This window comes from Lepus europaeus, chromosome 5, assembly GCF_033115175.1.
Source record: "Lepus europaeus isolate LE1 chromosome 5, mLepTim1.pri, whole genome shotgun sequence".
NCBI lineage: Eukaryota > Metazoa > Chordata > Mammalia > Lagomorpha > Leporidae > Lepus > Lepus europaeus.
In genome coordinates this window covers 85649985-85673735 of record NC_084831.1, presented here as the reverse complement: position 1 = coordinate 85673735, position 23751 = coordinate 85649985, and the positions used below count along the sequence as shown (strand labels likewise).

Below are 23751 nucleotides of genomic sequence, written 5' to 3'. Positions count from 1 at the left end.
AAAGAAATGTCACACTGTACTCCTTAAATACACACACAAGGTTATTATTCATCTGCTCAGTCGTCTGCTTAATCCATAGTACCTAGACAGCCTCCTAAGTATAACTTACTGTAAATGAGTGGGTCCGGGTCCATGCCTGGAACAGGAGTAACGCCTTGGGAGACATGGCTTCAGTAAATCTCTGAGGTGCTCTGCCGTAAAACATCTGGTATATGAGTTCACTGCCACTCCCCTGCCCTTGCCTGCTCTCAACTGTTTTTGAAAACACTTTTGAGGCTAGCGCCGCGGCTCACTAGGATAATCCTCCACCTGCGGTGCCAGCATCCTGTGTTCTAGTCCCGGTTGGGGCGCCGGTTCTGTCCCGGTTGCTCCTCTTCCAGTCCAGCTCTCTGCTGTGGCCCAGGAGGGCAGTGGAGGATGACCCAGGTCCTTGGGCCCTGCACCCGCATGGGAGACCAGGAGGAAGCACTGGCAGTAGCGGCCATTGGGGGGTGAACCAACAAAAGGAAGACCTTTCTCTCTGTCTGTCTGTCTCTCTCTCACTAACTCTGCCTGTCAAAAAAAAAAAAAAAAAAAGAAAAGAAAACACTTCTGAACAGATGACTAAGATGCCACCTTGGGCCAAAAGGGAGCTGGTACCTTACAGTAACAAATAAAATGCTGTGATTCCACTGCAGGTCTGGATCTTGAGAAACCAAATGAAAGAAGAAGATCATCTCACAGATCAGCTAACATTGCCATTAATGAAAGGTAGGCAAATACTTTTTTAGAACTTTGCCAGGGAACCAAAAATTAAGTTCATTTAAACCTATGCCCTTGGCTGAGGCGTCAGGATTTCTGCTAATAATATCACATGGTGGTGTAAAGATGGAAAGGGAGGAGGCCTCTGTGGACATTGTTAGTTTTGTAAATACTGTTACTGTTTCCTGAAATGAATTACCCCTGAATTAAACAAAACAAAGCAACTGATTAATTTTGCCAATATGTAAAAGCTTTAGGTGACGTTGAGGGTTTGGGCTCTGGGCTGGATGGAAGTTTGCGTCCTGGCCCCCTCAACATGGCTGATACAGTTCAATGTGGGATGAAACAATCCCACTCAGTTCAAGTGTACATGCCTGCACTTGAAACTAAGACCCGGTCTCTTGAGGCCTGACTCGCTGTTATCTGAGTCCAGGTGAGAAGGCCACAATAGGCAAAGCTGAGGCTAACCACCTAGGCTCTCCTGGGAGGGCTTTGTGCCTGTGTGTAGCCCCAGCGCAGGTGCAGGTCCCTCAGCCAGCAGGTGAAATCTACAATGCAGGGAACCAATGAAGTCAGGGACGAGGGCCCTGCAGGTATTCAGGTGATCAAGGGCATGTCACCTTTTGAATGAAGCTGCAGTTGGGTGGCTTCTCTATGGACAGGTACTAAAGAAGGTTACAAAGACTTCGCGTGCTCTCTGAAACCGGGAAGGCCGCTCACTGTCCAGGTGACAATGGAAGTCTTAATCCAAGGAGCCTCCTCATCCCACGCTACCCCCTGTGAAAGGCCTGACACTTCAGATCTGGAGGAGGCCTCCTAGGCCGAGCGCGGTGGGAAGCGAGCCTGCAGTTTGAGCTGTAGGTGCGAGTTCCCATAGTCAGCGCGAGGGCAGAATCGAGACTGCCAGTTCGGTGTGTGGAACCGCAGTCGGCGCGCGGTCCTTTCCGCGGCTGTGTGTCACACTGTCCCCCCACTGAAGCACACCATTTAAGAGAGAACTGGAGGTGGGGGAGAGACACAGGAGCTTCAAAGGGGGCGTTTCGGGGCGCGCAGACAGCTCGGCGGGGTGCAGCGCGCAGGCCTGTGTGCGCTAGACGCTGCGCCTACCTCTGGGCCACGCCCCGCTCCGTGGACCTCGCTCCACGGTTGGAATTAATTTCTTTAGCAGAGAAAAGGCTGGGGGGGGGGGTGCACCCTCTCTGCTAGGGGGCAAGAAGCACGGCTTCGTTGGGCCCCGCCACCCGAACGTCTCTGTAGGTAATCCTTAAACTTGGGGGCTGGGGCAAAGCAAACCGAGACAGAATGAAGGCGTGCGTGGGGGCCGGGCTGCGGAACGGGCAGGAGGGCACGATCGCACGATCGCACTCTCTCAGGCTCCAAACTTTTTTTTTTCTATTAAGCCCAATAAAACCCCACCTCCTCCAGAGAGCCCCGGAAAGTTTGAGGGGCCGGATGAGACCAGCTCCTGCCCGCACCCTCCACTCTTTCCTCCGGACCCCGACGTGGGTGCGCCGGGCCCGGCCGCGGCCTCGCTCCTCCTCCCGCGCTGTCCTCGGCTCGAAGCCTCCTCGGCCCGCAGGGAAAGGCTGGCCCGGGCCGCGCGGGGCTCGTCCGACCGCCGCGGCGCGGAGGGGGCGGGGACAGGAGGCGGGGGGGCGGGGTCTCGGGCGGCCGGAGCCCCTTCCCCCCGCGCGCTGATTGCTGTGGCGCCGGGCCCGTCCCCGCCCGCGCGGGAGGGAGAGCGGGCGCGCGGGGTCGGCCCGATGAGGGTACTCGCGTCTTTCGGGGACGCCGAGGCTCACTTTCCTCTCCGCAGCCCGTGAGCGAGGGCAGCCTGCGGGTCCGCGCCCGGCCGCTAGCCCTGCGCGATTCCCGGAGCTCCCGGCAGGAGGAGAAAGCGCCCGGCGGCTCCGGATGGCGTAGTTGCGCCGCGGCGCAGCAGCTGCCGGAGCTCGCGGCCGCCGAGCGCTGGGCGGGGAAAACTTTGCTCTGCGTCCCTACAACTTGCCGCGGTTGAGGTCCGCGGGACGCGCCGCCTGCGAGGTACGTGCCTGCCGGTCCCGCGCCGCTGCAGCCCGGAGGGGCGGCTGCCCGGGGCCGCGGGCTCTGCAGGCTGCGTGGACTGTCGGTGCCCGCTCTGCGGCCCGGGGAGGGCGGCGTGGGCCGGGCGGGGACCCGGGGCCGGCGGTGCGTGGGAGCGGCTCCCGGGGCCGGGCAGCGCTCCGGGGGCGATGCGCGCTGCGGGGAGGGATCCTCGGCATCTGCCCGGCCGCCCGCACTCGGGGCTCCGCGGTGCCTTCCGACCCCTGCGGCGGGCGCCGGCCCCTACCTTCCGGCCGCGTGACAGGTCGATGGGCCAGGTTTGTTGTGGGTCTGGGCTCGGCTGCCGCCGCCCCCGGGTCCACGGCCGCGCCCTCGGGGTGCTCTGCAGCTGGGAGCCCAGATGTCGGAGCAGCGCGTCCCGGTGGCGTTCGAAGGCTCCCTTTAGGGGGTTCATTTGGTTTGGACGCACTTGGGAATCTTGGACTGTTGCTAGGAGAATCCTCCTGCAAACTTGGTCTTATTAGGGCATCTGCTCCCACTTTCCAGAGCCCCAGAAAGTAGGGAGCCGGCGTGTGGAGCCCCAGTTACTGACCTCGGCAGAGTGGAACCCCGTGGGTTTGATGGCCACCCAGAGAGCCAGGGGACAGAAACTGGCTCCTGTTCCCGAGCTGTGAAGTGGGAGTAGCAGTCCCGGCCGAACGGGTTGCTGCCTCCTACCAAGGTGATGCTGCGGGCACCGGCACGGGCGCGGGCTCGGGCCGCGAGCGCAGCGCGGAAGGTCGGGGCCGGCGCGGGTGACAGCCGCGAGCGTGACCAGGCACTGTCCGAGTTCCGTGGTCTCCCCTGGAAGAAGCGTGCGGGTCTGGGAGGAGAGAAGCCTTCGCGAGGCGCCCACACCCGCGTCAAGACCCTTTCATCTTCCCGAAGCGGGGCTTCAGCCTGCGCACGGTTCCCGCGGGGAGAACCCTCTTCGCCCAGGTGACAGCGACAGCTGGCGTTGATCGGGCTCCACTGCGTGCCCGCCAGCCGCGCTGTGGTGGGGACGCGGTCGCGCTGCCTCCTCACACCAGCCCTGAGGTGAAAACACCTTTCACAGTAGGGACACCAGAGGTGAAGTGACCTTGCCCGGGAGCCTGCGTCACTTTCCGGTGGTTCTGCCTCGGGCGCTAGCTCGCTGCCCAGCGGGAGACCAGCCAGTGCGGTCCGTTTTGTGAGTCCCTGCGCCTTCTCCCCTGGAGTTGAACACCTATCCTTTGAAATACGGGTGCGGGATCTGTGAGGAGCTTAGGGGATTGCCGAAATACAGCTGCTTTGAAACTGGCTCCAAGTAATTATAACGAGAACTCCGACTTGTCCTAATGAATGCGGCTCTTTAGTCTTCATTCCTTTTCTTAATTGTCCAGACAGGGTTGAGCACCGTTACTTGGCTTCCTTAGGAAGCAGCTTGAGGTTGGCACAGGAGGCAGGGAAATAATTCTTACCCCCTTATGGGCTATTAAAATGAAATTGATTTCGTGCTATTGTGTCAGTCAGAGGATGTTGCTCTTTTTCTTGGTGTTCTCTGCTTTTGGCTTCAATTTTGCATTGTTTAGTGTTTCAAGGCTTCAGTGTATGTGTGTGTGTGTGTGTGAGTGTGTATGCCCTTCAGTTTGTCATTTGTCAACTTTAATTTTTCCTGTTTTGATGGAATCTGTCCACTGCATGGCAACTTTGCTTAACGACTGTTGATTCAGCTCTTGTTTTTAGATATAAAAATCACCACCTCACTTTTGAACCCCCATACTTCAAAGGCGGTCCCTGGGGAGTGCATTGTTATTTTGACTGTTAGCCAATAGGGGGAGCAAAACACACTATTGATGTCTGTAGCCCATAAACCAGTTTTGAGGATGTCAAACACATTTCAGAAGTGGAAAAATGTCCTGGTTTCATCCAGCAAAATAACCAACTTGGGTTTAACTTCAACCGATTAAAATAAGGGTAACCGTAAAGATGGGACATCTGCAAGTATGCTGGCTATGCGGCAGGCAAGAACTGTGTGGTGCTGGACAGATGTTAGCACGCAATTGTTTTCTTTTTTTGACAGGCAGAGTGGACAGTGAGAGATAGAGAGGCAGACAGAAAGGTCTTCCTTTGCCGTTGGTTCACCCTCCAGTGGCCGCTGTGGCTGGCGCGCTGCGGCCGGTGCACTGCGCTGATCCGAAGCCAGGAGCCAGGTGCTTCTCCTGGTCTCCCATGCGGGTGCAGGGCCCAAGGTCTTGGGCCATCCTCCACTGCGCTCCTGGGCCACAGCAGAGAGCTGGCCTGGAAGAGGGGCAACCGGGACAGAATCCGGCGCCCCGACCAGGACTAGAACCCCGGGTGCCGGCACTGCAGGCGGAGGATTAGCCTAGTGAGCCAGGTGCCGGCTGCAATTGTTTTCTACAAGAGATATGTATATAAGATAATTTTGTGTAGTTTGAATAATAGCTCAAGTTATCTGGCAATCCAGAGAAATCCATTGTGAATTCCTTTGTAATGATCTTCAATTTCTGTTTTGTAGAAAGCTCTAAATGATGAGTTTGTTCTAAAGGAGTTTGGCGCACTCAGGATCCTATCATCATTAACTTTCACTAACATTTTCTGAGTGCAAGGCAATAAAGGACTGCTAAACACTTGTAACAACAATTCTGTGACTGTACATTCTTCAGAAAAGCTTATATTTTAGCACAGTTTTCCCGTTTTTGCAAGGCTTGGGATTGGAAATGTTTTGGATTTCTTTGGATTTTTTTTTCCAGATTTTGAAATATTTGCTTATACATAACAAGATGCTTTGGGGATGGGACCCAAGTTGAAATGCAAAATTCCCTTATGTTTCATATACAGTTTATACAAATAGCCTGAGGGTCATTTTATGCAATATTTTTAGTACACCTGTATTTTAACTGTGACCCATCACATGAGATCAAGTGTGGAATTTTCCGCTTGTGTCATATGGTTAACTCAAAAATTTTTGGATTTTGAAGCATGTCAGATTTTGGAGTTTTTAGACTAAGGATGTTCAGTCTGTATAGGAATCGCTCAGAAGTATCATATTTGATATAGTGCAGGTGTGATGTGTCTGTGGATCTCCATACCTGTAAATATGTGTATAGGTGATATTCAAGAATTAACATGCTTGGAAAAAAGTCAGTAAAACTGATTTTTAGAAAAGATTTTCAATCTTTGCAGTTTTGTAGGCTGGTAAACTTTCTTGTCCTTGTGTATCATGTAGTGTTGATTGAACTCTGTCATTTTACCAAGTTAGTCAAATAGATCCTATTTTAAAATAGCTTTCAAACCTCCTTTCTGAATCTCAACATTGCTCATAGACTCCAGAGAGGTGTTTGCTTGGGATCTCATTTACTCTTGCATGCTCTGATCTGGTTTATCCCTTTAACAACTGTTTATCAATACCCCAGTCCTTAATAAGCTTATGGGACCTGGTCTTGGGGTTTGACAAATTAGCTGTTCTCATTCAGTTCTTCAATAGCAGGGAGCCAAGATGCCCTAAGGGTGCCTGGAACTTTGTCACAGCCTTTAGGGATTGACAAAATTGGTTTTTTTGAAGCAAACTATTGTCCTATTTTTTTTTTTAAAGACTCAAAGGAATTTATCTTCCCTTTTTGCATGCAAGCTTGGTTGTATCTTGTAAAAGTCAAGTGACCCCTTGTTTTTTGAGGTCAGATTCTGAGCCTTAGGGCCCTGGGGTCTCAAATGCCCTTGTGTTCTAAAGTGGTCACTGCTGACTTCTTTAGAGCCCAGGTGATGACCAGTCTCCCAGGACCATAAATCTCAAAAGAGTGTGATTTGACTTTTCAAGCTCAAGCTCAACGGACCTAACAGCCAGGCGAGGGGTAACAATGCCATACTATTTCCCCTGGCTAATTCTGTGTAGTCATTTTGAATTACCCCCCAACCCTTCATGACATTTTATTTTGAAATGTGTTTTTTCCTGTTCTTTCATTGCTACTGGACAAACAAGTTGTTACTGTCAGTTTTACTAGTGAATCGTGACAGTCTTTTTTTTCTCTTTTATTTTAAAAATGATTTTATTGCCCTTGATCAGTCCACTGGAACATTTTCCAACTTGTTTAAAATGTTTTTTAATAAAAAAAAAAGTTTACTGTTTGAAATTTGTATCACTTGAGTTAGATAACTGTTGTTGTTTGGGGTCTTTTTAAAAAAATTATTGAAATACAGTTGACATGCCAAGAAATGTACAGAAGTGTACAGATAAGTGAGATTTATGTCCTCTGGTCACATTTACAACCAACACCTAGATTAAGAACAAAACATTACTAGTACCTCAAGAGTCCTCACTGCTCCCCCACCTCCACTTATTTTTCCTTTTTTTAACGTAGGAAAGAAGAAAAGTATATTGTCATTTATATGAATGATCCAGTGAAACAGTATTTATAACTAATACCAAATAATAAGGCATTCACATAATCTGTATACTGTATATTAACTACCACAAATAAGAGAAAGTATGTGATATTTGTCTTTTTGGGCCTGGCTTATTTCACTTAGTATAATGATCTTCTGTTGCACCCATTTCGTTGCAAATATCAGGATTTCATTCTTTTTTATGGCTGAGTAATATTCCACATTTTATTTATCTAGTCATCAGTTGTGATATCTTGGTTGATTGCACATGTTAGCTGTTGTGAATTGAGCTGCTATAAACATGGGAACGCAGGTAACTCTTTTGTGTGCTGATTTTATTTCCTTTGGATATATTCTCAAGCATAGAATAGCTGGGTCATATGGCAGATCTATTTTTAATTTTCTGAGGGATCTCCATACTGCCTTCCATAATGGTTGTACTAGTCTAATTCCCACTGATAGTGCATTAGGATATCTTTTTCTCCACATCCTCACCAGTATTTGTTATTTTTTGATTTTCGGATGATAGCCATTCTAACTAGTGTGAGGTGATACCTCACCTCGGTTTTTATTTGTATTTCCCTGATGGCTTGTGACCCTGAGCATATTTTCATGTGTCTGTTGGCCATTTGTATTTCCTCCTTTGAAAAATGCCTGTTCATATCCTTAGCCCATTTCTTAATTGGATTATTTGTTTTGTTGTTGAGTTTCTTCAGGTCCTTATAAGGGATCTTTGACTTAAAAGCAGCCCATATTAGGAATATGGGCAATTTGAAATGTTAAGAGTGAATCTAGGTTACCTGAAAAGCTAGCCTTGAGAAAGCAACAGTGAGCTCCTAACAGATTCAGTGAGGGCCCTTGTGTCATTGGAAGGAAATTAAGTGCACTAAGATCTATGGCAGAAATTTCTGTGGTTCCACATCTTCAGAGTAACACTTGGAATGATAGCACTGTTTGTAACAATTCATAAAACAAGCTGTTGCTAATTTGTTCGTTTCTAGTCAAGCTGTAATAAATCAACATAGCTTGGAAAAGCCTTACAAAAGGTCCCTCTTCTGGGCGCTGTCCATTTCTGGATTTCTTGTTTTATATCTTTTGAAATAGCACATTTGTTTGTTAAGTGACACCAAGCTTTATTTCCTCTGCATAGTCTTTGCTTCAAATTTAGCACAGATTTCCAAACATTTTCCCCTTCCTACCTCAGAGAGTAATGATTTTGATCTCTCGCACTCTCCGTCAAGATGTGGGCAGCCTTTAGTGTTTGAAGCACCGTTAATTTATATAAATTCTCTGTGAGGCTACTCTCACTTGGACTTTGTTCTCTGCTTTTTATGATTCAGTTTTCTAGGCCAAAGATCGGCATTGAATAGGCTGATGACTACTTAGGAGAGGTGGAAACCATGTTTCAGATGGAAGGCCTGGAACCAGGGTCCCAGACCCTTGCCTTCAGGCCCTCCTGATACAGCCTGCTGGAGATATGTGGGGGTCGTTGGGGTGGGGTGCAGAGAAGATTAATGTCTGCTGTCTGTGCTGGTGATTCCTCTTTGCTGAAGGCTTCCAGTTTGAGAAGAGGATTCTGACTGATATGGAGAGCTTGGCAAGGTTGACTTTTTTTTTTTAAGATTTATTTATTTATTTGAAAGTCAGAGTTATACAGAGAGAGAGAGAGAGAAAGAGAGAGAGAGAGAGAGAGGTCTTCCATCCGCTGCACCGATCTGAAGCCAGGAGCTAGGAGCTTCCTCAGGGTATCTCATGCGGGTGCAGGGGCCCAAGGACCTGGGGTATCTTCTCCTGCTTTCCCAGGCCATAGCAGAGAACTGGATGGGAAGTGGAGTAGCCGGGTCTCTAACTGGCGTCCATAGGGGATGTTGGTGCTGCAGGCCAGGGCGTTAACCCACTGTGCCACAGTGCCGGCCCCAGCAAGGTTGACTTTTAGGATTTAATGTCCGACTGTTGCCAAGATAATAACTTAGAATTAGGTCTGAAATGTTAGCTGTAGCTTTACTTGGGGAGCAAGGGACTCACCCTACCTCTGGGACACTGATCTCTGATTGAAAGGGGCCTTTGGAATTGAGTGCTTTGAGCAGGAAAAAGAAACACCTGCTTTTTTTTTTTTTTTTTTTTTTTTTTTTTTTTTTTTTTTTTTTTTTTTAACCTTGGACGCACCTAATTTGTTTCTCTAGGATATGCTGAAGGTCAGGTTTTTGTGTAAAATTGCAAGTAGACCATTAAGACACATACACATTTCAGTTGATTAATCCTTGGAAAAAAAATGATCCTTAGAAGACAGCGTCTGCTAGACCTTTGCTGTTGATTCGACTGCCTGGGGAGGCTGGCTGGATGCCACTGCCAGGGCTTGGGGCAGCACCACATGGGCCAGCCGGGGGGTCTAGCAGGACTTTGGATTTTATGGTTCTTTTTTCTTTTTAAGATTTTTTTATTTGAAAGGCAGAATTAGTGAGAGAAGGGGAGAGAGCGAGAGTGAGAGCTCTTTTAGCTGCTGGTTCACTCCCCAAATGGCCACAATAGCAGTGCTGAGCCCAGGAGTGCAGGGGCCAGGACACTTGGGCCATCCTCTGCTGCTTATCCCAGGACATGAGCAGGGAACTGGATCAGAAGTGGAGCAGCTGGATCTCTAACAGGTGCCCACATGGGATGCTGTCTCAGGCAGCAGCTTAACCTGCCGTGCCACGACGCTGGCCCCTGGCCCCAGATTTTTAAATGCTTACCACGATCTTCTAATAGTGGAAACTTAATTCCCCTTGGTGTATGAAAAGAGCTCTTTTTGGGAGTATTATTCTGTTAGCATTTTTAGTGATTTATGTTTTGACAGGATGATATTGGTCCTTGGATGGAAAAATACACGGTGGAGGGGCTTTTGGCAAATTTCATTTCATAATTAACTATGTAATTGAGGGAGCAGAATGTGGCCCATTTCATACTTGGAAGGTTATTTGAGGTGAAATCCTTGGATGCTAATCACAGAGCCCTGTGCTCAGGCCGTGCCCTAAGGACTTTTGTAGGAGCATACTGTGGTCTTATGAGCTGCCTCTTTTATGGCTTTTTATGTTTTTCTTTAAAACAAAACATACTCAAACACAAAGCTCTTCTGAGCACCCAGGAAGAATAAATGTCTCATTTTGTTACGTTAGACTTCGTGCAGGTGACTGGCGAATTAAATTCAACTTGGAGGGAAAGCACCACTGACTCATTATATACATTTTGCATCATTGCACTGTGAGGTCTTCCCTGGGTGTGTGGGAGAAGTTTCTGGACTAAACGGGCATGTGTATGATGGTGAGGCCTTCTCTCCTTACCCAAACCTTTCTGAACAGACATTCCCATTAGTTTTCTTATTTTAGAGAGATTGTTACTTGCCATATATTTGCCAGATGCCATATGAATCATGGAAAAAAAAAACCTCTTAGGTTAACAATGCATTTTGTAAAGACACACACATCTGTCTTTTTGTTTTGAATGTGTCACACTCATTATTCACTACAGTTGCTGTATAGCCATGGATGCACCCACCTCATTTGTGACACAGGAGCCAGAGGAAAGATGACCCGCTTGCTGTGTTTCACATTTTTCTTTGTGCCTTTTTCAGTTTGTGGCACCTTTATTTCATTGTTGGAATGTTCGCGCTTTAAGCTGTTCAGGTTTTGATTTCGTTCAATGTGTGGGCTGAATACGGAGGTTTCCTGTGTAATCAGTTCTACTAAATTCTTAAAGATGCCTCCAGAAAGTATCGCATGCTGAGGAGGCTTTTGGTAATGTTTGAATGGGAGGTAGCTGAGCACAAATAGGATGCACTTGGGTAAAGTGGGAAGGGAGGCGAGGGAAGGGAGAAAGGCCTCTGATTGGTCAGGAGAAACTTCACTTTTGCATAATAATAAGGGATTTCAATGTTTTCTTTGAAAGTAATCATACGTTTCCAGTAGGAATATAGGTAAGGTTTACAAAAGACATTTTGCAAAGGTTGAGGCTCTGTAGTTGGCAACTCTCATAACCCCAAAGATCCTGTTCTCAAAAGCCAGGAAAAAGCAGTCTGTTTCCAATTATGTATCCCAAAAACTGGTAAAATTAAGCCAAGAAAAATGATCATTTGGGAGGTGGGTTGCTTTTTTTGTGGAGGGTAAAAGAGAAAGGACTGTGAACTCACATTTTAAAGAATCTGCTAGTTTTTCTTTATTGGCTTGCTGTTGGAAATTAAGAAAAATTTTAGGATTAAAGACTTTATCCTCCTAGGGGCCAGTGCTGTGGCATAGTGGGTTAAGCCACTGCCCGTGACGACACAGGCATCCCATATGGGTGCTGATTTGAATCCCGGCTGCTCCACTTCTGATCCAGCTCCCTGCTAATGCACCTGGGAAAGCAGTGGAAGATTGCCCAGGTGTTTAGGCCCCTGCACCCACTTGTGAGACCTGGAAGAAGCTCCTGGCTTCTGCCTTTGGCTTGGCTCAGCCCCAGCCATTGCAGCCATTTGGGGAGTGAACCCAAAACGGATGGAAGACCTGTCTCTCCTCCCTCCCCCGGCCCTTTAACTCTTTCAAAGTAAATAAATTGATACATAAATGAATCTTTTAAAAAAAAAGACTTTCTCCTCCTTAGGTTCCTTTTTGTTTCTGAGAGCAACTGGAAGAGCAGTTGGGCAGCTCCTGCTGATGCTTAGGGGTGTAGGCCCAGTGTTCAGAGCCCCAGCTTATGTTTTTAGTGAGGCTTCATGCTGACCAGTGCTGGGCTAGGGACTCACGGCCCCAAACCTGGTAGTTGACGCTATGGTTTTCTTGTTAGGCTTTTTCACCATGAACACAAATGTAGGCCCTGGCGCTGAGCAGTGGGGAGAAGCAGCAGGAGGTGGTGTGAGCAGAGCGTGGAGGCGGGGAGTCTGAGAGGTCGGACCTTGCGTGGGTGAATGTGTTGTCCTCAGCCTGTGTCAGAAGCAGCAAGCCTCTCTCTGAACACCTGCCGCTGCTTTCAGGATTAGTGGGGCCGCGAGACCTGGGTGTTAACTAAGAAGTTTCCTTCCGGGCCAGTACTGTGCTGTAGTGGGCTAAGCCTCCACCTACAGTGTTGGTTCGTATCCTGGCTGCTCCTCTTCTGATCCAGTTCTCTGCTATGGCCTGGGAAAGAAGCGGAGGATGGCCCAAGTGCTTGGGCCCCTTCACCGGTGTGGGAGACCTGGAAGAAGCTCCTGGCTTTAGATCAGCCCAGCTCCGGCTGTTGCGGCCATTTGGGGAGTGAACCAGTGGATGCAAGACCTTTCTCTGTCTCTCCTTCTCTCTATCTCCACCTCTCAAATAAATACATCTTAAAAAAAAAAGTCTTCCCCCAGCAGAAGCTCCCCGCAGCAGGTCATATTTCCTGTTTCTCACACCTTACACCTTCACAAGGTGTTGAATGGGACCCTTTCCTGGGCTCTTGGTTCTGTTCTCTTCTCGCCTCCTGTTGACTTCTCAGCCTGCTCCCACGCAGGCATGATGTGGCATGAGAAAAGGTGCAGGGGCCACAATTCCACGCTGGCTTTCATCATCTGCTTCGTTCTCGCCTTGTTGCACCTGCTGCTTTACTCTCCTTTTCTCCCCTGGTTTTATTTTCTTGGTTTCCCTGGAAAGGGTCTCTGGGTTTTCCACTTCTGTTCCTGCTGTCTCCTCCATCTTGTTTTCAGTGGATCCCTTGGTGCTGGCATCCCTCGAGGTTCTGTTTTCCTTCTCCCTTTCTCTTCCTGTCGTACAGTTCTGAACTTCAAAGGCAATGTATGCTAGACAGTCCCAGCTTTGTCTCATACCCGTATTTCCAGCAGCCCTGTGGCCTGTGCCGCCTGGTTGCTCTGTAGGTCTTTCTGGGAAAGTTAATTCCAGCAGCCAACATATGCTGACTCTGGGGTCCACAGGCTCATCTCCTTTAAGTCCCATGTCAGTCTGTCAGTCAGAGGCACCTGTTACCAAGCTGCAAGCCTGAGTCATGCTTCAGTCTCTCCTCATTACTACCCTGAGCTGAGGAATCCCAGTCTTGTCATGCCTTACCTTGCGAGGCAGAGACAGACAGAGGGCTCTTCCTTCTGCTGGTTCACTCTCCAAGTGTCCAAAACCAGGAGCCAGGAACTTCATCAGGGCCTCCTGTGTGGGTGGCAGGGGCCCAATTACTTGGAAAAATCTTCTGTTGCTTTCCTTGGTTCATTAGCAGGAAGCTGGATAGGAAGCAGAGTAACTGGGACTTGAACCAGTGCTCCAGTATGGGGTAGTGGCATTGCCACTGTGCCACAACGCTGCCCCTAGCACATCTCTCCAGCTGGCATTTTCTTTTCCATTTCCAAGTTATCACATACTTAATCTTGGCCAAAAGGCTGAGAAGCGATCCCAAGTTATCATCTCATCTGGGCTATTGGGTTCATCTTCTAGCTGGTTTTCCAGGCTTTGGCATCTCTCTCTATAATCGTTCATCCATTATCCTTGATACCTTCTAAAACTCATCTGATTCTTTGGTTTCTTGCATTTGAAAAGTCTGCCACTCCATTGTCCTTAGCATGGACTGCGTGGTGGTTGTCAGTAGGCCTCGGCCTACTTTTTCATTCCTCTGGGAACCTCACTGTGCTTGTATGAGTCCCCTGTGGTTTCCCAGGCACCCCGTGTTCCTTTGCTGCACATCCCTCCTTCCAGCGTGACTTCCCTGCCCCACTCCTCCCTTCCCCACGGTGGTCTGTTTCTGTTATTAGAGGCTCTCACTGGTGTCAGCTCCTCCAGACTCCTCCTGGCAGGTGCTTCTTTTGCTAGCTCCTGAGAGCTGTTTTCTTCCTCTGGCCAAGTCTTATCTGTTTGTATCCTGGGTGTGTCACATACGTCTGCTCTGAAATATGTGTTGTCAAATTGAATTCTTCGACTCAGCTTCAGTTCAGTTAAAGCTTTGGGGAAAACTCAAACTTAACCACCATTCTAGAGTATAGCTATAGAAAGGATGCAGGAAAACAACTGAGAATTGAGAAGTTTAGGGTTAGAATAGGGCTTTTAGAAATAATCGTGGCCGGTGCCGCGGCTCACTAGGCTAATCCTCCGCCTGTGGTGCTGGCACACCGGGTTCTAGTTCCGGTTGGGGCACCAGATTCTGTCCTGGTTGCTCCTTTTCCAGTCCAGTTCTCTGTAGTGGCCCAGGAGTGCAGTGGAGGATGGCCCAAGTGCTTGGGCCCTGCACCCCATGGGAGACCAGGAGAAGCACCTGGCTCCTGGCTTCGGATCGGCGCGGTGCGCTGGCCGCAGCGCTCCAGCCGTAGCGGCCATTGGGGGATGAACCAATGGCAAAAGGAAGACTTTTCTGTCTGTCTCTCTCTTTCACTGTCCACTCTGCCTGTCAAAAAAAAAAAAAATAATAATAATCCTACGTCTCTCTGAAGATGAGAACAACCAGCGAGGTTAGGTGAGCTGCTCAGGGCCATGCAACTGGTGGCAGTGCTGCCCCTGCCCTGTCCCTCTGCAGTCCAGTCTTTACCCAGTAGCCAGCAGGCCTCTGATAGAGCTAAGTCAGATCCCATCATTCCTTTGCTTAACATGCTCGACTGTCCCTGTCTTTCTTTTCTTTCTTTTTTTTGACAGGCAGAGTTGATAGTGAGAGAGAGAGAGACAGAGAGAAAGGTCTTCCTTTGCCGTTGGTTCACCCTCCAATGGCCGCCGCGGCTGGCGCACTGTGCTGATCTGAAGCCAGGAGCCAGGTGCTTCCTCCTGGTCTCCCATGCAGGTGCAGGGCCCAAGCACTTGGGCCATCCTCCACTGCACTCCCGGGCCACAGCAGAGAGCTGGCCTGGAAGAGGGGCAACCGGGACAGAATCTGGTGCCCCGACCGGGACTAGAACCTGGTGTGCCGGCGCCGCAGGCGGAAGATTAGCCTATTGAGCTGCAGCGCCGGCCATGTCCCTGTCTTTCTTAGAGTAAAAACCTCAGTTGTTACAGTGATCCAGAGAGTCCTGGACAGCCAGCACATCACTTCAGGCTGTTACCTTTCTTCTCTGGCTCACTCTGCCCCAGCTGCCTGGTCTGCGCTGTTCCCTGAGCAGGTCATACATGCTGTCGCAGGGCCTTTGCATGTACTGTTTCCTTCTCTTGGAATGTTTCTTTCCCGGATATCAACATAGTTGACTTCCTGTAGAAACCGAGAAACTGAACTAAACCAAAGGCCGACACACATGCTTCCTTTGCCCTTCTCTGGTGCGTTTTCTTAGCATTTATCCCTATCTGCTGGGTCTTGGTCATGGTCTGTCTCCCAACTAGAATGTGAACTCCACAAGGGCAGGGCTTTGTATGTTTTGTTCCCTGTTGAGTCTCCATACCAAGCACAGTCTTTGCATGGAACAGATGCTTGATAAATACTTGTGGAATGAATCAGTGAGTGAGCAGAAGTAAGATTTTGTGGGTTTCTGATAGCTCCAGTTAACTGTACACTCAGGGCATTAGAAAGGGAAAACCATTAGCTTGTCTGGAAGAATGAGAATCTGATTTTTAAAAGCCTTGTGTAAGACCTGTTAGACGAGAACCCTGATCTCTTTTTAATTGAGCGACTGGGGCCTCTCCCCAGCCTTACAAGTGGTTTGGGAAGACTCCCATTTTGCCTCTAACAGGCAGGGGCTTGCCGCGGTTTCTCTCCACCTGTGGTTTGCCCTTTAACCCCTTCGACTACAAAGATGAAAAGTAAACACAGCATTAAAGAGAAGCACTGCAGCGGGGAGGGGCGGGGCAGCAGGCAGAGTTTCCCTGTGGCCCCGACATCTGCCCTTGGCTCTGAGCCCATCCCTCTGGGAGGCTCCCGGTACTTTCTAGAAGCTGCTCTGCTTGGGGGCTGGGCTCCAGGGAGCAGCATTGTATCTTCCAGACCAGATGAGTTTTGCTTTGATGTTCAGATGTCTTTGGAAAGACATGTTGGTTTTAGACTAAAAGGACATCGGAGAAAGATTCTTTTTAAAGTTCAATTACCATCTTAATTCTGAAGTGACATTTTAACCCTTCCGGAGAGAGGATTGAATTGCGATTCCTCCTTACTTTTGTCAGCGATGTGGCTGAGGAATGAGACTGGTTGGACCCGGTGCTGTGAAACATCCAAGGGCGAAGGAACCACGTGTGAAGAGTGGGATCGGAGCGGGTAGTGGTTATATGGCATGATTTATAGCGGTGTAACATTCAGGTTAGGGTACCTTGCCTCTGACCAAGATAACATCCCTGTGGCTCCTACAGGGCCCTCCTCTCCACGACAGGAAGCCCAACCAAGGGAGTCAAGGGCTTGGGAGGAAGTTGTTGGCCACGTGTAAGGCCAGCGGGTAATTTTGCGCAGTGTTCAAAATGATCAAATGGAAAGCAGAATGAACAGTGACTACTTAATGTCCCTAGCTGTCACTCGCTGAGCCCTCCCAGCACCACACAAGGTATTAAGTTCTTGCTATGTTATTAACTTACTTGGTCCTCATAACACAACCCCATGAAGGAGATAGAATCATCATCTCTACTTTGCCCATCAGGCATGGAGGTTTAAGTAAGTTGATTATAATTTTAGGGTTTAAACCTAGGTGGGCTGTGGGGATCCCATACTTTCTAGTACATCACACTGCAGTCAGTGCCTACATCCCCCACCCCCTTGGGATGTTCTCTCCTCTGGGCTTTTGCACTTGCTAGTCCCACTGCCTGGAATACCTTGTCCCTGGGGCTGGCTCGGCGGTGCAGCAGGTTAAGCTGCTGCTTGAGATGCTGGTATCCTATACCAGAGTGCTGGTTTGAGTCCTGGCTGCTCTGCTTCTGATCCAGCATCCTGCTAGTGTGCTTTGGAAGGCAGTGAATGATGGCCCAAGTGCTTGGGCCTCTGCCACCTGTGTGGGAGCCCTGGGTGGTGTTCATGCCTCTTGGCTTTGACCTTGCAGCTCTCTCTTCACTCTCTCTTTTATGAGCTTTATTATTTTTTGCCATAGGGCTTCCATGCCTTGATATGTATTTTTTCTGTCTTCCCTCCCTCCTTTGCAGGTGAACTCCATGAAAACAGGGATATATTTAGTTTACTGTTGTGTGCTCAGCTCCCTGAACAGTGCCACACATATGGTAGATACTGGTGAGTGAGTGTTGAGGGAATGAATGAAGCAGAATAAAACTGATCAAATCTTGCCACCATGGTTTCAAGACAAAATCATTTGTTCCTTGTGTCTGATCTTGTCAGACTGTCCATCACCAGAATGTGACCGTTCATACAGGGCCTCTGGTGTCCACATGGTTTTGTGACCAGCTGTGGTGCCAGTATTTCTTTTCTTTTTTTCCTGGGCAGTCAGCTGCCTCTGAAGCAGCTCCTGTTTGCAGCGGTAAAGAGCACAGGCTATGGAATTACACTGACTTGGGCTCTAATGCTGGTGCCGGGACTTACTAGCCTGGGACCTTGGGGTTGCTTCACTCTTTCTTTCTTTCTTTTTTTTTTTTTTTTAGATTTATTATTTTATTTGAAAGGCAGAGAAAAGGAGAGGCAGAGGTTTTCCATCTGCTGGTTCACTCCCCAGTTGGCTGCAACAGCCAGAGTTGTGCCAATCCAAAGCCATGAGCCAGGAGCTTCTTCCACGCCTGAGGACTTAGACCATCTTTTACTGCTTTCCCAGGACATAGTAGAGATCTGGATCAGAAGTGGAGTAGCTGGGACTTGAACCAGCACCCATATGGGATGCTGGCAGTGCAGGCGGTGGCTTTACCCGCCATGCCTCAGTGCCAGCCCCCTGCTTCAACCTTTGAAGCCTCACTCTTCTGTCTCTTTGGGTTGTTGAGAAGACTGAATGAGAAACTGTGAAGCACACAGTAAGTGCACAGTAAATGGTGGTCAAGCTGTCTGTGGGGTCAGAAGAAAGCAAGGAGTTAGCCTGAAATAGGAGCACGAGTGTGGGGTATAAACACTGAACAGCCCCAGAATAATTACAGAGCAGCACGTGGACAAGTCTTGGCTTTGCTACTGACTAGCTGTGTAACAGTGCCTCAAGTCTTTGAGTCTTTCTAATTCTTGGTTTGCTTAGCTGTAAAATTAAAGGGTTGGAGTAGATATCTAATTCTAACATTCTGAGTTGGCTCTGAGTAGGAGATAACATGAAACAAATGATTCCCAAGATGTTAAAGAGACAGTGATATGGTGAGCTGGGATTAATCAGAAGTGGCTTTGGGGAAGAGATGAGTTCTTGCACTTTGAAGAGTAGTGTTAAAAAATGGCAGATTTTGATCAAATGAGTAGATCTGACCATGTTCAGGTTTTGTGTGTGCTTGAATTGCTATAAAGATACTGCCTTAATTATTTTTCTGCTTATATATGTTATATATTTAATACCACTAATATAGTCAGTATTTTATTGACTCTTATATTATCAAGTTGAATGTTTTTCTCAGATAACAGTTTCCAGTATTGCTAAATTATTCCTGCTAGCCATTATATGATCATGCATTTCAGATTTCCACAAGTGTGTTTAAGGTCTCATTTTCTATGAGGGCTTCAAGATAATGAAAATTATAAGTAAGGTATAAAATGGAATATATTCTGATCCAGTGTCTTACTAGAGATGAGGAATATAAAGACCAGAATGTTGTCTGAGCTTGTAATTAACATTGACGACAGAACTTCTGCCTCTTGTTTCCTTGAGAATGTTTTCAATTCTTTCATTATTATTATGATTTAAAGATTTATTTGTTTATTTAAAAGGCAGAGTTACAGATAGAGAAGGAGAGACAGAGAGAGAGAGGTCTTCCATCTGGTGGTTCACTCCCCAAATGGCTGCAGTAGCCAGGGCTGGGCCAGGCTGAAGCCAGGAGCTGGGAGCTTCATTTAGGTCTCCCATGTGGATGGCAGGGATCTAAGTACTTGGGCCATCATCTGCTTTCCCAAGTGTATTAGCAGGGAGCTGGATCAGCTGGGGCACGAACTGGCACCCATAAGGGATGCTGGTGTTGCAGGTGGCAGCTTAATCTGCTATGCCAGACCCTATTAGAATTTTTTTTTTTTAAGATTTATTTATTTGAAAGGCAAAGCAAGAGAGAGAGAGAAAGAGAAATATCTTCTCCCTTCTAGCCACTGGTTTCATCTAGGTCTCCTACATGTTGGCAGTTGCCCAAGTACTTGGGCCATTTTCCATTGCCTTTCCAAGCACATTAGCAGGATGCTGGATTGGAAGTAAAGCAGCCAGGACTCAAATTGGCAGTCTGATGTGGGATTCGGGTTTAATCTGCATCACAACACTGGTTCCCTTTCTTTATTTGAGAGGCAGGGAAGGGGTAGGGGAGTTAGTGTGAGAGAGGGAAACTGCTGGAGCTGGCAGTATGGCTTAATGGGTAAAGCTGCCCTCTGTGATGCTGGCGTTCTAAATGGGCACTGGTTCAAATCCTGGCTGTTCCACTTCTAATCCAGCTCCCTGCTAAATTGCCTGGGAAAACAGTGGAAAATGGTCCAAGTACTTGGACCTCGCCACGCATGTAGGAGACCTAGAGGAAACTCCTGGCTTCTGTCTTAGGCTTGGTCCAGCCCTGGCCATTGCAGCCATTTGGAGAGTGAACCAGTGAATGGAAAATCTCTTTCCTTGTCCCTCCCTCATTTTCTGCCTGTAACTCAGGCACTTTGGCATGGTGGGTAAAGCTGCTGCCTCCAGTGCCGACATCCCATATGGTTCGAGTCCTGGCTGCACCATTTCCGATCCAGCTCTCTGCTGTGGCGTGGGAAAGCAGTGGAAAATGGCCTAAGTCCTTGGGTTTCTGCGCTCATGTGGAAGATGGGGAAGAAGCTCCTGGCTCCTGGCTCCTGGCTTCAGTTTGATGCGGCCATCTGGGGAGTGAACCAGCAGAAGGAAGACTTCTCTCTCTCTGCCTCTGCCTCTCTATAACTTTGCCTTTCAAATAAATAAGTGCATCTTTAAAAAAAATGCAAAATTTTGCTATAAACTACTACTTATATTATCTTGCTACTAGTGATTTGCAAGTCTAAGTGTATTTTAACCATAAAACAGCAGTGACTACTATTTGTTGAAAATGGACTGTGTTGGGTCAGGTATTGCTTTAGATACCACCGCATATTCTATCTTATGTGTTGTAATCAAAGTATTGTCACCATATGGCAGCCGAAGCAGTAGTCAGCCAGCCAGGTTTTGAACTCCCAAATTTAGTTCTGCCTGCATTCTAGCTTTAAAGCAGACACTCTCATAAGATGATAAGCAACAGACATATTTGAAATGTTAAATAGAAAGAGTGACTCTTAAAGTATTGCAAAAGTGGCTAAAAAATCCTACCTAGTTTGTGAATTTGAAATATATATATATATATATATATATATATATTTATTTATTTATTTAAACAACCTTGTGGGTTGTGCCCATGCGCAGCCTGCCTGTTTTGCTGTATTTCACTTGGGAGTGAGGTCTGTGGCACTTGGGCTTTTAAGGACTGACTGCAGTCCTTCTCAGCCGCGGATGCCAGGGCCAGATGTGTCGAGCGTGCTCCGAGCCAGGAGGCCCGCCCTGGAGTGCAGCCTGAGCGGAGCAGGGGGAGTGCAGGCCAGCTTCGAGCCTCAGCTCCCACCCCAGGAGCCTTCTGCCTCCCTTCCACTGGCTTCCCATGAAATTCTTGACTAGTGCACGTAAGTCTTTTCTTTTCCTGGCACTGGCAGGCAAAATGTGTTGGGACCTTGATTAACCTTAAGGCCCCAGGATAATAGATGTCTTTGGTCGAGACAGCCTGCTAAGGAGACATACACCCAGCCGCCCGTAGTTCTTGCGGCAACCCTGTGATGTGGGGAGGTTTAGTTTTGAAGGAGAAATCCCGCACCCCATTCTGTTTGCACCTGTATCCTTTTCCACCTGATCTGCGGCTGTAGGACCCCAAGTGACATTCCATGTGCCCAGGCCTCCCTCTGTGCTCTAATTCGGTATCCATGGAAATCTTCCAAACCCCAACTGATTGGCTGCTTCCCTGCTTGAACCCCTTCTTGAATCCCCCTCTTTCCCTTCTGGCCCTGCAGCCCTGCTCCCTCTGGTGTCAGGGCCCTGAACTGCTGCCTCTCCCCGTTGTCCTTGCGTAGCCTCAGGTGGCTGATACTGCTCCTCCCGAGCTCTCACCATACTGTGCAATTCCACCTTTCCTTTAGAGCTCTTATCCTCTTGTGCAATTACAGACTTTTGATTATTTATCTCTGTATGGGACAGTATTTTAAGCCCAAGGGGGACAAAGAACGGGTCTCTTTGCTTGACCAATACATCCACATTGGCTGGCATTAAGTTAGCAATGAACAAAGATTTGTTGAGAGAAGAAATGAAGCTCGAGAAATGAAATGTCTTGCCTGAAGTAGTAACTGATACCACCTTTCCTGGGATACCAGGATACTTCAGGAAGTTGGTGGCGGATGGAATTAAAAGCAAAGTTTGTTTTGGTATAATGAAGTTTTGAAATTCATGCATAATGAGGGGGCTTCAGAAACTTTGTGGAAAATGTGTATTAGGAAGAAACTGCATGGATTTCAAAATTGTCTCACGTCAAAATAAACGTGTCTTTTACTTCCATTTTCCATAAGCTCTTAGCAGTGCCCTCTGCTGTGCTCTGCCAGGGCAGCACTTTTGGCTCCTTTGTTCACTGTTGTACTCTTGGCTTCCTGGACAGGGCCTGGCACACAGTAGTAAATATTTGCTGAATATCGATAGCGCTTGGATGTGCATCCAGAGATTTCTTATCCAGATCTAGGACTTGGCCTTCTTGTGCCAAATTTGCCAGTAAATGGAGATTGGGAATTATCCAGTTTTCCTGCATAGTGGAGCAATCTGAGAGTTGCTATTGTGCCTCAGGAAGGCGGCTTTGCTTTCTCTATGTACAGGTTTTAAGGGCATCCAAATGTCATCAGACAAACAACAGTATCTGTTCTACATCCTGTACACCCCTCGTGTACAGGCTGCCAAGCCAGAAATCGATGTCATCCATCCTGCCTCTGTTCTAATCCCCTGAACAGCATACTGACTAGCCATCAGAGCAGCTCCTGCACCAGCTGTTATTTAGCCATTTGCAGAATTCACAGCGTGTACTTCTCCAGAAAGTTCACTTAAATGTAGGCTAGAAACATTTTAATGGATCTGTTAGAAAACTGTTTTATACGTAAGGTACCAGAAACTCAGGTGTTGTTTACTATTTGGATTTGGATGATGGTGATTTTTCAGTTCCACCCAATATATCTCTGTCCTTAAGACCTTCACATTTGTTGAATATTTCCTGACCCTTCCATACCCCTCCCCAAGTGCGGACGAAATGGGGTCAGTGTTCGAGTATGGCAATGCATAGATTTGTGCTTCAACTTGCCTTTTGCATTTTCAAAGAACTTTATTTATTATAGTTGCCGTCCTTAGCCCTGGATGAAGTCACAGTTGTGGTCAGTGATGCTGTGTGTGGAGAGCATATCAATGACGTGGAAGGATTCTCCTTCCCTTGGAATAAATGTTCTGTGTTCTGAGACTGACTGCTGAGAGGGAATGAGGCCCAGCTTGTGGTGGTGGACCTGAAGCTGGGACGTGGAGTGGTGGTCATGGGAAGAGACCCAGTTTTGAGCCTTGACCTCTGCCCTGTTATTTGGGGCAAGCACTGGTCTTGGGTTTTTGGGCTCTTTTTTTTTTTTTTTTCTTTTTTTTGACAGGCAGAGTGGACAGTGAGAGAGAGAGACAGAGAGAAAGGTCTTCCTTTTGCCATTGGTTCACCCTCCAATGGCCACCGCGGCCGGCGCGCTGTGGCCGGTGTACCGCGCTGATCCGAAGCCAGGAGCCAGGTGCTTCTCCTGGTCTCCCTTGCGGGTGCAGGGCCCAAGGGCTTGGGCCATCCTCCACTGCACTCCCGGGCCACAGCAGAGAGCTGGCCTGGAAGAGGAGCAACCGGGACAGAATCCGGTGCCCCGACCGGGACTAGAACCCGATGTGCCAGCACCGCAGGCGGAGGATTAGCCTATGGAGCCGCGGCACTGGCCAGGTTTTTGGGCTCTTTATCTTTTTTTTTTTTTTTTTTAGGGAAATTGCCATTCTGTGATTTAATTATTGTTAATAAACTTTGTCTATATTCCTGTGGAATACTGGCCTTTCTACTTTTTACTTGTAGGACTCTTTTTGTTGTTGTTGTTGTTAAACTTTTATTTAATGAATATAAATTTCCAAAGTACAGCTTATGGGTTACAGTGGCTTCTCCCTCCCAAAACTTCCCTCCCACCCACAACCCTCCCCTTTCCTGCTCCCTCTCCCCTTCCAATCACATCATGATTTATTTTCAATTCTCTTTATATACAGAAGATCAGCTTAGTATATATTATGTAACGATTTCAACAGTTTGCCCCCATATAGCAACACAAAGTGAAAACACAAACAAGACAAGTGTCTGCTAATACTAACTGATAGAATCAAAAAGGGGAGAGAAGGATCCAACATGGGAAGTGGGATACACAGCAGACTCATAGAATGGCAGACGTCCTAAACAACACTCTGGCCTCAGAATCAACCCTTAAGGCATTCGGATCTGGCTGAAGAACCCATGAGAGTATTGTAGGCATGGAAAGCCAAGATACCATGGAAAA

At 48.0% G+C, this 23751-nt stretch overlaps 1 protein-coding gene across 1 annotated transcript in view; it reads left to right on the top strand.

Moving 5' to 3' along the window:
• The first annotated feature begins 2521 nt into the window (after positions 1-2521).
• TGFBR3 (transforming growth factor beta receptor 3) overlaps positions 2522-23751 on the top strand; it is a 213319-nt gene continuing 192089 nt past the window's right edge. The window contains exon 1 of the mRNA XM_062191725.1: positions 2522-2784. The gene's annotated coding sequence lies outside the window, so the exon portion shown is untranslated. The remainder of the gene's footprint in view (positions 2785-23751) is intronic.